Source organism: Protopterus annectens, chromosome 10.part0 (genome assembly GCF_019279795.1).
Source record: "Protopterus annectens isolate FY-2018-M chromosome 10.part0, PAN1.0, whole genome shotgun sequence".
Lineage (NCBI taxonomy): Eukaryota > Metazoa > Chordata > Ceratodontiformes > Protopteridae > Protopterus > Protopterus annectens.
In genome coordinates this window covers 938,003,571-938,019,272 of record NC_056744.1, presented here as the reverse complement: position 1 = coordinate 938,019,272, position 15,702 = coordinate 938,003,571, and the positions used below count along the sequence as shown (strand labels likewise).

Genomic DNA, 15,702 nt, shown 5'->3' with positions numbered 1-15,702 from the left:
CTCCAGTTCTGGATGGTCATGGTTCAGTCTGTTCTGCCACTGTTGTGGAAGGGTGATTGGATGTGCTCCATAGAGCTCCAGGATGCGTACTGTCACATAAACAGGCAGTCGCTCCAGGAGATACCCAAGCTTCCAGCTGTAAGGTAGTCACTACCTGTTCAGGGGACCTACTCTTTGGTCTCACCACAGCTCCCAGGGTGTTCAAGTGCATGGCAGTAGTTGCAGCTAATTTGAGACTCCATGGAACTGCATTGATTCTGTGTGTTTTTTATGTAGACACCTGGCTCCTCTCTCCTGCCACTAAACCTCTACTGATTCAGGCCAGGGATTACTTGCTCCATCTGTGTCTACAGATGGGAATTGCAGTGAACTGCACCAAGTCTGAGCTCTCCCCTGCTTAAGCCCTGGAATTCATTGGTGGTTGTCTGGATATGGTGAGACAAATCTGCAAGCTTACCAAAGACAAGGTAAAACCAGTCTATGGAATGAAACATCACACATTCTCTCTCTCCATTCCTGTCCAGCCAAGCTGGTGTTACAGCTCCTTTGATCAATGGCAGCTTCAGTAGTCTTGGTACCTTTGGCAAGATTTTACATGAGGGTACTACGGTTTGCACTTGCTGTATGATAGTCAATAGGGCATCACCCTCTGACCGTGTCTGTTCGATTTACAAATATTTGCAGCCAACACATAGCCTGGTAGATTCATGCAGAATTAGTTTGTGGGTCACCCTTTTATTCTTCCTATGCTGAAGACCACAGTGACAATGGACACCTCACAACTAGTGTGGAGGTTCATTACTTGAGACGGATAGTCTAAGGCATGTGGTCTTAGAGGTCAATCTTCACATAAATTTCCTAGAAATAAGAGCAGCCCTATTGGCATTGCAGGCATTTCAAGATGTTCTTCCTCTAGGGATGGTCGCTATTATGACGGACAACTTGGTGGTCTGTTATATCAGCAGACTGGGGAGAATATGCTTCTGCCCCCTATTTTAAGAGGCAGTGAGAGTGTGGCAATGGGCTATCTATTCTGGCTGCTTTCTACTGACAGTGCATATTCCGGCAAAGTTTAGCGTGCTAGTAGACACACTGATCAGGTCCATTCTTCTTCCTCACAAGTGGTCTCTCAGTCAGTGGCAGAAATGATTTTTCACCGTTCTGGCCAACCATGCTGTAAACGCATTGCTTCTTCTCCTCATTTCCAAGTTCAGCAGGTACTTTGCACTGATCCCTCCAGAGGGGGAGCCACCAAGAGACTCTCTTGATTCCTGATTGGTCCTTGGTCTTCTGTATGCCTTTGCCCCATTCCTCTCATTCCCAAGTTTCTTCAGAAAGCATATAATTGGAAGAGTATGGTAATCCTCGTCATGCCATTCTGGCCTCAGCAAGTGTGGTTCCCCTTCCTGTGGCCTCACCTAGTTCACCTTTCCTGGGTATTGAATCCTTCCCAGGATCTGCTGTCTCACCCATGCGATAATACCTCACCTAGATATTCATAAGTTCATAGGTGGTTGCAAGGCTAATGACTGCAAGGCCCTTTTTAAGCGTAGCCATGCATCCCAAATCTCTGACAAGTTCTGATATCCTTGGTAAGTATAAGCAAGGGCTTGGCAGGTTAAAACATTTACAAGCAAGGAGCCTGGGAGATGAACCATTTACTGGCTGCTTGTGTCCATTGGAAATATAGGTGCCATACCATGGATGAATTTTCCTGTTTCCCCATCCACTTCTCCAAGTTGCAGTTGAATTGGGTGGAGAGGAACTCTGCTTCACATGGATGGAAAACCTGTTCCTGAGAAAGGGTAGATTCTGGGATATATATATACTTGTCACTTCAGCAGGTCCTGTTTATATCACAGGTAAGGTTTCAGGCTTTCGAACAAGTAATTCTGGTGCCGTTTATTTTGTGGATATGCAAGAGGTTCATCAGACTGGGGTCCGATGATACTTTGTATGCTAGGCATAGATCTCCCCTCAACAGCCTGTAGGAGACAGAATACAGGGATAAGGCCTTGAGGCAGTTTGCATAGGACATGTTGCTTACGCCCTGTATTCTTTTAGTGAGGAACTGTAGACGTTCCAGTTGCCTTATAAGCCTGGTTGGGTACATACCAAAGGGGGCTTTGTATTCAGTGGTAGTTCTGATGAATGCCGAGTACAATGGAACAATGACTTTCTTGGACCTAGATATCATACATTTGTTTGAGTTGCACAACACAGAATGATTTCCTCACCTGTTTGAACCCTCAAATTGACCACATTGTTTCTCCACTTCCCGTGATGGCTAGATACTCCAGACTTCCTTCCCCAGTTTGTTTCATCTTTGCATCATCCCAGAAAGCATCTACCAGAAAGATTTTTAAGAACAAATGGGAAAAGTTTTCTATTTGGGCCCTCTGATACAATAAGGCTCCTTTTCAGCATCTGTCTCAGATGTTCTTGACTTCCTTGCCTCCATCTTCAATAATGGAGCTAGTTACTCGACAATTAAGGTCTATCTTGCTGCCATTTCTAATTTTTACTTGGGCAAAAACTTTTCTTTGGCTTCTAAAGGTACGCTTACCGAAGTAGGAAAACTCTTGGGTTGACTCTTAGGGGTGTCTTATTGATGGAGTAGTTAGGCTGTGTGGCAGTTTTTCCAGTGGGCACTATAATGCATTTCTTGTCATTGAGTTTTAATTTGTGATTTTGGCACCAGTCATTTGTCTTGTGTTGACCCACTGGTAAGATGTTTGTGTCTTCATCTTCAGCACCATTTTTCCCATTTTCTACATGGGGTCAGGGTGTTGTCACTTGTTGCCATCTCTCCCTATTCAATGTCCCTCTCCTACCTTTTTCAACAGTCATGCTTGACTGTTCAGGTCGTTTCTCATACAGTCCTTCCACCTCTTTGCTGGACACCCTCGTTTTCTCTTGCCTTCTTCCAGTTGTCCCAAATCATCTTCACCAGATTGTCTTCTGCTTTCCTGCATATGTGCCTGGACCACTGTAATCTGTTTTTTTAGACTTTTTCTGCAATTGGAGCTACTTTGGCTTCTGCTTTTATGTCCTCATTCCTTCATCTGTCCCACAGTGTACATTCTACCATGTGTCTAAGGCACGTCATCTCCATCAGCTCTAGCTTCAACTACTCTGCCTTTACTGTCCAGGTTTCTGTATCGTACAGTAGTACTGATCACACCACTGTTTTGTTGTACACCTTACTTTTAAGCTTCTTTGCATTTTTTTCATACACTATGCCTGACACTGTGTCATTTGGCTGCAGCCACTCTGATTATAGCTTTTGCCTCGTCATTTAGACTCTCCTTCTACTCAACCATCACTCCCAGATACTTGAAGCAGTTAAACAGTTCCACTATTTTCCCTTCAATCTCAATTCTCAGCTTCTTCTGGTTCCTCCATTTGCTGCCATTACAACTGTTTTATCTGTAAATCCCATGAGCCTTTTTTGCTTTCCATTCCCCTATCCTTTGCTGAAGTTCTTGCTCAGAGTCTGCCTGTAATGCCACATCATCTGCATGCATCAACATTTTTCCAACCAGTTTTCTAATGTACTCCATCACTCATTAATGTGAATAGCAGTCTGCTCAGAGCTGAACCCTGATGCGCACCCACTCCCACTGGGAACCCCTCTACAAGATCCTTCTGCATAGCTTAGAGTAGTTTCTAACAATGTTTTTGGGACTTTGAACCACTGCAGGACTGGCCAGATCAGCATTCTTGGGACCTTGTCATATGCCTTCTCCAAGTCTAGGAATGCCCAGTTGGACTTTTTCCTCATCCGTATTCTCCAGTATCTGTCTCACTGGAAACATTGGATTGGTTGTGCTGAATCCTAACTGCTCATTTCCCTTTTTACTTTCTACTACTAGTCTGCAAATGTGTTCATCTCCCTCTCCAGAACTTTCATGCAGTGTGATAGGAGAAAGATGCCTCTGTACTGCCAATATTTGTGAATGTCCCCTTTGTTCTTGGAACACTGGCACTAGTATGCTTATTCTCCAGTAATGTGGGATACACCTTTCTCTCCATACTGATGTGAGTACCCACTGAAGCCATTTCTCCTGTGTCTCATCCAGCATCTTGATGATATCTACTGTCTGATGCTTTCCCTGACTTCATTTTCCTTAATGCTGTTTGTTCTTCAATGGTGAGCTCCTCCTCTTCTCTCACTGTAGGCTATGTCTGGGTTAATACAGCTCCTGTGGGGTTTTCTTCATCCAGAAGCTGCTGGAAGTACTCCTTACATCTGCCTTTGGTGTCATGTGAACTGGTGAGCAGGTTGTTGCTGGCATACCTTATGGAGGGTGTCCGATAATCTTTATCTTTGTCTTTGCCTTGCAACCTGATATTTTTTGTGCTGTCCACTGAGTCACATTCCAGAAGTTGGTAGAGTGCCTCTGACGACTTGTTCATTGCCATTGCAATTCCTGTCTTGGCCTCCGTTAGCCAACCAGTATTCCTTCCTAGCCCGGTCTGTCTTTTCTATCTCCCACTTTTTTCTGCACGTTTGTGTCATGGGGAACTGTGATAGCTCCCAATTTGCAGTCAATTTGCAGTCATCTGCGAACTTGGTCAGTTAAAGGCCCTTGACATTAACCTTTACCTCTGAGAAGAAGATGGCAAATAGGAGTGGAGTCAGCATGGATTTCTGAGGTACCTCACTGGTGACCAGTCTCTTACTGGTGGTCTTATTAGTTGTGACTTCCTTAGTCCTTTTTGTGAGCCAGCTGGCAACCCAGCAATTTATATGTATGGGCTTATGCCCAGGTCGATGAGTTTGTCAACTATACCAGAGTGGAGTATTGCAATGAATGTCTTAGCCAGCTTCAGGTAGGCAGTATGCAGTGTTCAGGTCATCAGTTGCCTTGATGACCTTCATAGAAGTTCACCAGGTTTAGTAGGTATGACCTTTCCTTGACAAAGCCAGACTGGATTGGGTCCAATGTCTGAAAGTTTCTTTGTTGATCATTTTCATAATCATTCATTCCACAACTTTGCATATTAGACTAGTCAGACTAATAGTTCTGAGCTTTCTGGGATCAGTGGATGGTCTACCCTTATGAAGTGGGATAACCTTTGCAGTCCTTCATTCCCATAGTAGAAAGACTGTTTTGAGGCTGTACTTGAAAAGTGACTCAAGTGATCCCGATAAGTGATATTTCAAGCTGTTTATGAGGCATCACTGAATATTGTTGGGAAGCATTGAGGCTGTTTTTTTATACTTAATGAGCACTTCCAGGCTCTGTTCCCTGTTAATAGTGGGGGGGGGGGGGTATGCAAGTAGCCATTTCATAGGGAATGGAGGGGGACTGAGAGGTGAAGTTTGAGCTGAATTTGTCAGCCAGCAAATTCACTATGTTGCTTTGTTCATTGGCGGTGTCACCACTGACCACCAGTTTGGCACACGGATGCATGCCGTCTTTCAGGTTTTGGACATAGCTGTAGAAAGTCTTGTGGTTGTTTTTAGTCTGTGAGGCTATCTTGACCTCGTAATTAGCCTTGTTGGCCTTAATTAGATCTCTTAGTTCCCTGTTTAGTTTCATTGGAGAGCTCCTATTATTATGGGAGTTGCTGCTCTTGATTTTAGCACTGAATTTTTCTTGTTATATACTCTATTAAGGTTAGTATTCCACCAAATGTGATTTCATTTTAGACTTTTTTATAGGCTTGTTTATATTAGATACAGCAGCCCCGTAAATTTACATGGTTACACAGGGTCTCTGTGAAAAATTCCACACAGGTTGCTGTAAACTTGGGATTAGGGAGAGCATTGAATTTTGACACACTCTCCTTTAATAGGATGTAGTTTGATTTGGAATAGTCCCTAAGAGTTTCAGGATTTTGAGTTAATTTGATTTCAAAGGAGACAGCTTTGTGGTCCTATCTCACCAGTGAAACTTGATGCTGGGGTGGGAGTGGGGGGGGGGGGCAGCGCTGTCCATATTGGTGAATACCAGATCCAGTATGTTTGAACCTCTGGTGGGTGTGTGCTCCATCTGGTTAAGGGTATTTGCTTGGAAGTCCAGGAATCATGCCTGCAAGTATGAGGCAGTGAAAGTTTCTCAATCTGTAGAGGAGCATTGAGTTTCCCTTGAACAGGATATTTGGTTTGACAGTGAGTGTTTCTAGTAGGTCTAGGTCTGAGCTGTGGAATTCTAGGGGTATAGAAAGTGACCTATAGTTTGCTAAGATATTTTAATGGGACTTTGTGGTGATTTGCACATGGTTAAATTCCAGGGCATTGTCTTGTTTAACAACATAGAATTATGCTTGTTGCTAATGTATATTGAGACTGCTCCACCTTTTGTCCCTGTCTGTGCAACTGATGGTCTAAATATGTGAATGGCCCTGAGGCCTTGTACTGCTGAAGTACTTTCTGTGGATTTAAACCATGTCTTGGTAACTGCACAAATGTCTGTGGTCTACAAAGTGGGGAAAGCTTGTTAGGGTTTGGAGTTTTTTCTTTAGGTTCCTTGCATTGAGTAGTAACACCTTTAGGTTTCTTTGGGTTTTATTTGCTATGTTGTAAAGTTTGTCAGTTTGGCATTGTGTAAAAAAGGCTTTAAGGTGGTGGAGAAAGTTTTAGCCAGTAGTCGGAAGCCTAGGGGGAGGTATGTGCAGGCCATCCTTTGCAAGGCAACGTGTTTTGTTAACCATGTCCACCAATGCTGACAAATATTGACTCCCCTTGGAAAGACAGTAGAAACTAAGTAAAGTATTGAAGTCAATCATTTTTCATACTGTGATAGCATCCCTGGCAAAGGTAGAATGCTACTCAATGCAAGGCACATACCTGCCTGAAACACACATGAGATGAACAATGTCTCTCTTCATATAGTCCAGGGAGGTATATATCTCAGGTCATTACTGTCCACATGGACTATGATAGAATCATACTGATATTTGTGATGTAGTGACTTGAATGTGTGCATAATTTGGTGGATCCTGGTTCCAGATAAGCAATTAACTGGTGTCCTTATATTTTTTGTTGCAGTATTCATTACAGTAGGGAGGTTGCTGCATGCAGCGCTGCCATCTGGCCAGCATACCAACGTCTTTGCTCCTGGAGGGGTACGTGTGACGTCCATTGTCAGGGCCATAAACCGACGTAGGGTATAAAAGTAATGTCTGCATGTACCCTCTTCAGAATTTTTCTGCCGGAGTGAACGTCAGACTCCTGTTTGCCAGTTCCAAGCAGATCTCTATTTTTTCATATGACCGGTTAAACCTACCACTCCAGACCAGATGACCGCTTCAGTCTACCGATACAGATAAGTGCCATGTTGGGTTTTTCTTTGTCTCTTGATTACTGCTAAAATGTGCATGTCAACTAGAAAGGGGAAGTGTGCTTGTGGGAGACAAATTCCTCAGAAGGATACTCATGAAAAGTGCATATTTTGCTTAGGCGAGCCCCACGACCATCCGTCCTGCCCCATCTGCAAATCTTTTGCACCAAAAACACTTTGCAGCCATCTGGCCACATTAAAACTGGATTTCGAAAATCGGAGATTACGACATCTTGCGCTCTGTATGGAAGGTGGAGTTGGCCTGTCCTCCGAGCCACCGAGGAAGAAGGCCAAGAAAATCAGGCCGTAATCCCACGCTGTGCCTCAGGCATCCGAGCAGATTCTTGAGGCTGATGAAAGTCTGGGATCTTCTCAGACCTCTTGTTTCCAAGCCAAGCCCGGGAACCTCATCGGAAGCTGGGATGGTGGAAACTTCAAGTATGTCCACTGAGGTTAATCAGGATGGTGGAAACTTCAAGTATGTCCACTGAGGCTAATCAGCCATCAGATCCTGATGGCGGAGGGGAATCATGGCTTATTCACTCCGAGGGCCCTGCTCCTACACTTCCACCCAAACAGACGTCAGCTTCGATTCTTTCTCCACCAGTTACCCCCTTGAAGAGAAAACAAAAACTAAAGCATCCTGAGCCTCAACTGGTTCCTGGATGGGAAGTATTTTCACAAAGTCTTTTTAAGGCATTCCAGGCCCTGCAGACACACCAATTACCACTTGCTCCCTGTCCTTGGGCCCCTTTTGAGGTATCAGAGGAAGACTTACTCCTCTTCAGAGGAGTCTATTACTTGTGACTTATAGACTCCCCCAAGGATTTCATTACTCCAGAGGAGGAGGACTCCATTACTCCTGAGTCCCCAGGGGAAGAATTCACCTTTGGAGATGCAATCTCCCTCATGAGGGGACATTTCAAGTGGCAGGCATCAGAAGTATCTGACACCAATAAAAGTACTTTGACCTACTTCAAAATGGAATAACCATCTCCTTCTGCTGTGCCCCCTTTGTTACCTTCTTTCCAGGATGCCTTCTTAGATGCTTCTCATTCCCCAGACTCTCAACCACCAGCCTCAAAACATCTAGACCATTTCTGTAAGGTCCCTCAGGACACCCAGTTCCTTTTTAAAAACCCTCCAGCAGACTCAGTAGTTATTGCAGTCTCTGCCGACAAAACATGCAAACAGTTGCCTTCTGCTGCTCTCTACCCGACGGATAAAGACAGCAAATTCATGGACAGACTAGGGAAGAAAGTGTATACCTCCTCTACTCTGGCTATAAGAGCTCTCAACTACCAAACACATATGACTAGGTATGTCCTGGACACCATCACCAAAGCTTCTACCCTCCTCTCTGTGGCTTCTGACTCTCCCATTAAAGCTCAAATTGACACCATACTTTCCACAGCATCCCAAGTTACTAGGCACTCCAAGTGTAGTTATGATGCTGTGGAAGCCTCATCAAAATCTGCTACATCAGGCTTAGTTTTGAGATGATATTCCTGTGTGAGACTACCACTCCCTATGGATGTACAAACAAAATTGCTTGACGCACCACTGGACAGTAAGGCCCTGTTTGGCCAAGCTTCAGCAGAGCTTCTCAAATCCCTTCAAGAAAAGGGAAAAGAACTTAAAACCTAAAACATTTACTGGTATCCCCTATACCCAGATACCACAGGAACTACTCACATAAACCTTCCTTTGTTAGAAGACAGTCCTCACACCCATCTCCTCAGTCGAAGGGATGTGGACAGCCAAGGAAAAGCTCTACTCCCAGGTTTCCCACTAAATCTACCACCACCCCCTTTCAGAGTCAGTCTGACCAAACCAGACCACCTCCACTGTGACTTGCCACCCTTAGACCCAAACACCCCCTATCCCTTCGTCTCACCCTCTCCCTATCCTCCTGGCAGATGATTACATCAGAACAATGAGTACTCTCCATCATTCAGAGGGGATATATCATGACTTGGTGGATGTTACCCCCCTTCCAGGGTATTTCTCAACCACCTGCAAACTAAGTTTACCTATTCCCACCATAATTCAACAACTACTAGCTCAGGGCACCATAGAACAGGTACCCTACCCACAAAGAAACATAGGTTTCTACTCCAGAATGTTTCTGATACCAAGGAAAGATGGCACATGGAGGCCAATTCTAGACTTCTTTCCTAAATCTCTTTCTCAAGGTACCCAGCTTCAAAATGATTACCTTACCCTTGCTCTTACCACTTATACCCACACAGGCTTTCATGGTAGTCCTGGATTTGAAGGATGCCTACCTACACATTCCTATACATCCAGGGTACAGGAAATTCCTCCACTTTGCAATAGATTCTTGGCATTTTCAATTCTCTGCCTTGCCCTTTGGACTCTCCACTGCTCCTCAAGTGTTCACAAATTGTCTAGCACCCTTCATTGCTCACTGCAAAAAACAGGGTATACAAATATACCCATATGTAGACGACCTGCTTATTCTTCATAAAGACCACCAAGTCCTTCTTCTCCACCTACAACAGGTGGTTTCCACCCTAACTCAATTAGGGTTTGCCATAAACCACGACAAGTCTCACCTGAACCCCATTCAAGACTTGGTTTTCTTGGGATGCAGGATCAGAACAGACAGAATGAAAGCCTTCATTCCAGGCCAGCGAATCCTAGACCTCTGAATACTTCAACAATCTCCCAACCCACTCCTCCTTGCCAGCTCGGGAATTCCTAAGAATGTTAGTCCACATGGCATCCCTTATAACCATGTTACATCTGGCAAGACTCCACATGCGGAAAATTCAGTGGATCCTGAAGAACTTATGGAGCCAACACTCCCAGCCCTTGGACTCGCACCTTCCCCTACTTCAGTGTCTGAAAAGGGAACTCCAGTGGTGGGTATCAGCACTTCACCTCAACCAAGGAATCACACTACAGGTTCCAGCCACCCTTCAACAAGTCACCACAGACAAGTCAGACTTGGGATGGGGTGCAGTCCTACTAATAAACAAGAAACAATTCACTGTACAAGGAAAATGGTCCAACCTAAGACAAAAGGACCATATCAACATCAAGGAAATGAGGGCACTACTGCTAGCCCTACAAACATTCAAATCAGCTCTTTAGCCAGGAGCCCTGAAAGTGATCACTGACAATATGACTGTCCTGTGGTACGTAAACAGGGGGGAGCAAAGTCCTACCCTCTGTGCAGCCTGGCCACCCAGATTTGGAACCTAGCATCATCAATCCAGATTCACCTGGTAGCACTGTATATTCCCTCAACAGAGAATGTTATGACAGACACACTCAGCAGAACTTCAGCTCCCTCTCATGAATGGATGCTTCACAGAGAGGTATTCCTGGACCTAATCCACAGGTGGGGTATTCCACAAGCAGATCTCTTTGCCACCCCCTAGAACAAACAGATGCCAAGATTCTGCACAAGGGACCCACATCCACAAGCTTGGAAAGTGGATGCCTTCTCCTTTCCTTGGGAGGGAATGTGTACCTCTTTGCCTTCCCTCTCTTCACACTGATTCAGAAAGTCCTCCTGAAAATACAGAGGGACAGATCCAAAATCCTGTTGGTGACCCCCTTTTGGCCAAGACAGCATTGGCTTCCCCTTCTCTACCTACTAGCCAAGAGCAATCATCACAGGTTACCCCACCAAATAGACCTGCTCACACAGTACAGGTGCACAATCTGAAACTGACCTTATGGGTGATAGGGTTCTAATCCCCTACAGACACCTATACTCAGAGGACGTACTCTGTGTTCTGCAGGAGACCAGAAAACCTAGTCCCAGAAGAAATTATGTATCTAAATGGAACAGATTCTCCAAGTGGTGTCAACGGAAAAAACAGGACCCTGTGACTACCTCTATACCTGTGGTCCTTCCTATTTGTGTGAGCTACTTCACTCAGGACTAACTTACTCTTCAAAGTTCATTTATCTGCCAGCTCTCTTGTCTGCCCATATCACCTCCTCTGGCTTCAAGATTGGAAGTCAAGCTTTTTCTGAAAGGGGTACTGTCAGACCCCCCAGAAAGCCTATACCTCCCCCTTGGGACCTAACTTTTGTACTAGAAAAACTTACATTGCCACTCTTTGAACCAGCACATTCATTATCCCTAAAACTATGCACCTTAAAAACAGTTCTACTAGTGGCCCTCACCTCCGCCAAAAGGGTATCAGATACAAGCCGTTATGGTTACCTCTCCTTATCTTATTTTTCACAAGGACAGAGTTGCCCTCCGGACTAACCCCTCCTTCATGCCCAAGGTGGTTAATGAACTCTCATTAAACCAGACCATTAACCTACTGGTTTTCTACACTCTGCCACAAAATTCCTGAGAGAGGACCCTCCATTCTTTAGATATCCAGAGGCAACTGAGGTACTACTTGGACAGAACCAGACCTATCAGAGAGAGTCTGACCAACTTTTCATCTCCTTCCATCCGAGAGCTCTAGGGAAGGCAGTCTCCAAACAGACCATTTCTTCATGGATCTGTAAATCCTTTGGCATGTGCTATTCCTGTCATGGAAAATCCTTACACGGTCATGTCAAACCTCACTCTACCAGGAAAGCTGCCTTTTTCACAGGGATTGACTACACTTCCATTTTAGAAGCTGCGACTTGGACTTCAGTACACACCTTTACCAAACATTACAAACTGGACCTAGCTTCCAGAGCCAGACCGGGGTTTGCCAGGTCAGTTCTTCAGGGCCTTATCGACCAGGGATCCCAATCCTCCACCCAGGCTCATACCTGAAGCTCTGGTACTCTCCCTACTGTAATGAATACTGCAACATGAGAATAGAAGGACATAGAATAGCTCTGTAATAACTTACCATAACCTTGATGTCCTTCTCTTCCATGTTGCAGTATTCAGTCCCCCCCACCCTGCCAGTCTACTTTATCTAACTAACATACCCTGGCTTACCTTTGGAGACAGTCATTTCCTCTCCCAGTCTCCCCACTAAACACAACCTACCTAGTACCCTAGGGTCTAGTCTACATGTAAGTCTAAAGGGCCCGCCTATTATGACCCTGTCTTAACCTACAGGAGTACTGTATGTGACAGTTTATTCTGAAGAGGGCATGTGCAGACGTCACTTTAATACCCTATGTCGGTTTATGGCCCTGACAATGGTCGTCACATGTACCCTCCAAGAGCAAAGACTTTGGTATGCTGGCCGGATGGCGACACTGCAGGCAGCAACCTCCCTACTGTAATGAATACTGCAACATGGAAGAGAAAGACATCTAAGGTTATGGTAAGTTCTTACACAACTATTCTTTATCTTCTCCTTGTTCAGTCTGGTGAGTGGGGCATATTTTCCCCTCTGACAGGAGTCATAGGTAATGTTTGCTTGCCTTATGGGCTTTGCTCTTTGGGTGCTTCTGGGTGTAAGCCTATGTGTGGTGTTTGGTGTTGATTTTGTTGAGTGCTTTAGAGATTGTTGAGGATAGGTGTTGCCATGTATATATAGGCTTAGGAGGTCTTTGAGGTTTGAAAAGATTGCTTTTTAGTGCCTCAGCATAAGTTGGTCTGTGTGTGTAGTGGATGTAGTGTGTACTGTTGACAACCTTGTTTGCTTATTAGATTTTTGCCTCCAGTGAAATTGTATATGTGCATCTCTAGCATATTGTGTGTGTCTCCTTGAGGATTAAATAGTCTGAACATGCGACAATTGCTACATTGTCTCAGGATGTCCATGTCTACAAATTTGGCCATGGTGACATTTGGAAATTGCATATCTATATTGTCTGAACTTGTATTTGAGTGGGGGACTGTAGGTCATAGACTGGATTATACAGAGGTTTGCTTGGGAGTTCTGTAGGTTTTGGCACCAGACTAGGTTAGCTTGTGCCCGAGGTTTTGATGATAGTGCTGTTTAATGTGCAAACTAGGTGCTCTAAACTTGTCCCCGGACACTGGTTTGGTTTTAGCCACACTGTTACAGTTCTAAGGTTAGTTTTGTAGGTATGTTACTTCTGAGCATTTGTTTCTGTACAGGGCACTGCTATCCTCTTGATGTAAAAACACCAAGAAAGATTCTTTGCATGTGTAATGCAGCAACAAAACTTAAATTACCTCAACAAGGCAGTTTTAAGTGTTAGGTAACTTTAGAATGATTTAAAGGCAAAATCAACAAATAAAGAAAACAAATAAAGCAGTTGGACTCTATATACTTAACTAGAATGCAAAACAATAAGTCTGTCTGCCAAAGATGGAGCAGAATTAACTCAGGAGTCTCCTCAGAGTGTAGTGAGAGCACCCAACAGATGAGAGCATAGATAAAATGTGCAGGGGACAATTTGTAGTAAGGGAGGCTTACTCAAGTGCAATGCTGGTTTGCTGAGTGGGCAGTTGATATTATGGATATATGGAAAGCAATGGGTTGGAAAGTACTTAAATAGGTTACACAACAGACCATAGAAATGAAAGAAGTGAGAAAGAGATTAGATTACAGTAAGAGGTGGAAACCAGAGAAACAGCCTTTTAAAACCTCAAGAAAAGGGTGGGGGGGTTAGGAAGAAATTTCAAAATATGAGCTCTAGTCCTCTGGCTAGAAATTCAGAAACTTTTAGTTTAATGTCACAGTGGGGACTGGGGCAGAATCAAACAATGGGAAGAACAGTAGCAAGGTCAGTAGGCACTGAAATGCAACTTTAAGTAGATCTATACATCTATAAAAAGTACAGAAGTACAAATCCTGGAGTTAAAAGTACATAAGCACAAATCTTGGAGCAGAATTCAGAGTACTGTCACTGCTGCAATCCCACCACAGGCTAAGGCAGCAAACTGTGCAACCATTTACCAGTAGCACTGCAATAAAATGATTAAATTAAATTCAAAATATGGCAGTAGATCACAGTCCAGCCACAGTTGTGAATAAAGCTACATGACTGAGGCCCCAGACTGGGTTCCAAATAGAAAAAAAAGCTACCTTTTACATATAACTTTACTTATGGAAATACCAGTGCAGTATAATGTATAAACAGTGCTAAAATCTTGCAATAATAAACAATCTTGTCACAGCTGCAAATGAAGCAGCAATGTTGAGGTCCCAGAACAAACAAAACTTTAAACAGATCTCTTTTTTGTGACTATGTTTTAGTAAAAAAAATAAGTCCAAAAAAGTATCACCACACAGGTCTCAGATAATTCTTTTTGGCTAAAATGTAGTCAGAAGGCAGAGAAGTCCAAAAAGTATCACCACACAGGTTACTAAGTGCAATTTAAAATATTTAATTATATTGCTTTTGTCTGTAAAGAAAGGCATTTGGCTGTACCATACAAGCCTAAGGCCCATTTAACTGGAGCTGGGGTAGTGTCCACTCTCTTTTTTGTGTGTTAGAGTGCCAGTAGATGAAATTTGTACTAAGGCTTCTTGGTCTGATGATCACACCTTCATCTGACATTTTAAGCTGGACATGCAATGTAGATCCTGTGCATCCTTCGGCTCCACCATTCTTTGGAATAGCCTTCCATGAAACCCTTGGGGTTGTCAGTAGCTGTCAAATTTGCCCCTTCTGTTTAGTCGGAAGAAGACACAGCATCAGATATGAAAGTTATGTACTTACCATAACTCAGCACCCATGTTGTCATCTTCCATCCTGTTCAATCTTCCCCTCCTTACCTAAACTGTTATCTAGTGAATCTCAGCTGATCGAATGGACCTCTCCAGGACCTTTTCATATAGTCAGCCTTGAGATGACATTTTCCTTTGTCATGATTTGTATGATATTCAAAACGTTTTGTGCCTTTTAGATGACTTATTAGATACAAGCATTCAAACTCGATCCGAGGTGGTGTAAGAGCAAGGGGTATTATGGGTAGAGGAGGAGCCTAAAGCATGGATCCAAGAGCCTGAAAAAGGGTGCAGAGGTCAAAGTCCGTAACCCATCTGCTGAGCCAGATGGAAGAAGACAACACAGACGTAGTGTTATGGTAAGTACATAACTTTTGTTTCATTACCCTTAAAACATGTGTGTAATAGGGAATATGTCAACCATATGTCTGCTTAGGATGTCTCCCTCATACAGCAGCTGATATGGAGAGTCGTCATCTTTTGTATGCGAGTACATCATACAGCTCTACTGTGCACCTTGGATAAGAAAATTAAGTTTGAAACATTAGACTTTTTTGAATAGTTGCAGATGTTCTTTGTATGGATCTTTGCTGAAGTAGTCTAAAAATATATGGGTTGTATCTTTCTAAGGATATTAACAGCTGCCCAGCTAACAAAGCATCAGGGCACCTTTCATGCACCCAAGCATCAGGATATTTTTGTGCATGGGATTCACCAAGTTTGTCTTATTGGCTTATTGTAAATGTTCTAAGTTTATAGTTGTGTACTTTTGGGAAGCTGTTTGTTGCCCTGTGTGCCTTTCATTAGTCCGTGTAATA

General features: G+C 43.8%; 1 protein-coding gene across 1 annotated transcript in view; it reads left to right on the top strand.

Moving 5' to 3' along the window:
* The window catches only part of SH3GLB1 (SH3 domain containing GRB2 like, endophilin B1), a gene marked incomplete in the record, with an annotated part of 1,384,102 nt that overhangs the window by 1,279,199 nt on the left and 89,201 nt on the right, over window positions 1-15,702 (top strand).